The sequence below is a fragment of the Eurypyga helias genome, unplaced genomic scaffold (genome assembly GCF_000690775.1).
Source record: "Eurypyga helias isolate BGI_N326 unplaced genomic scaffold, ASM69077v1 scaffold14353, whole genome shotgun sequence".
In the NCBI taxonomy this organism is placed as follows: Eukaryota; Metazoa; Chordata; class Aves; order Eurypygiformes; family Eurypygidae; genus Eurypyga; species Eurypyga helias.
Window position 1 is genome coordinate 35,153 of NW_010242375.1, and position 310 is coordinate 35,462.

Genomic DNA, 310 nt, shown 5'->3' on the forward strand with positions numbered 1-310 from the left:
TCATTGACTCGAGGTATGAAAGACCACAAGCTATTTTCTTTCATACCGACCACTTCAGCTGTAGATGAATAGGATATCAGCGCACATATTTTCCACAGTAACCCTGCATGGCCCTGCTGCAGCCCCGACCTCGGCCCTCTGCCAGCCCCTCTGCTTAGACACAGAGGGCAGCGATGAGAGACGAGCCCCAGCTCCGCAGCCGCCCCCCACATCACAAGGGTCTGAGGCCCCATGGCAAAGCTCAGTGCTGGACAGGAGCTTGTTTTCCCGGGTACCGCTGGGAGAGGCAGGGACCGGAGCCAACCGCAGG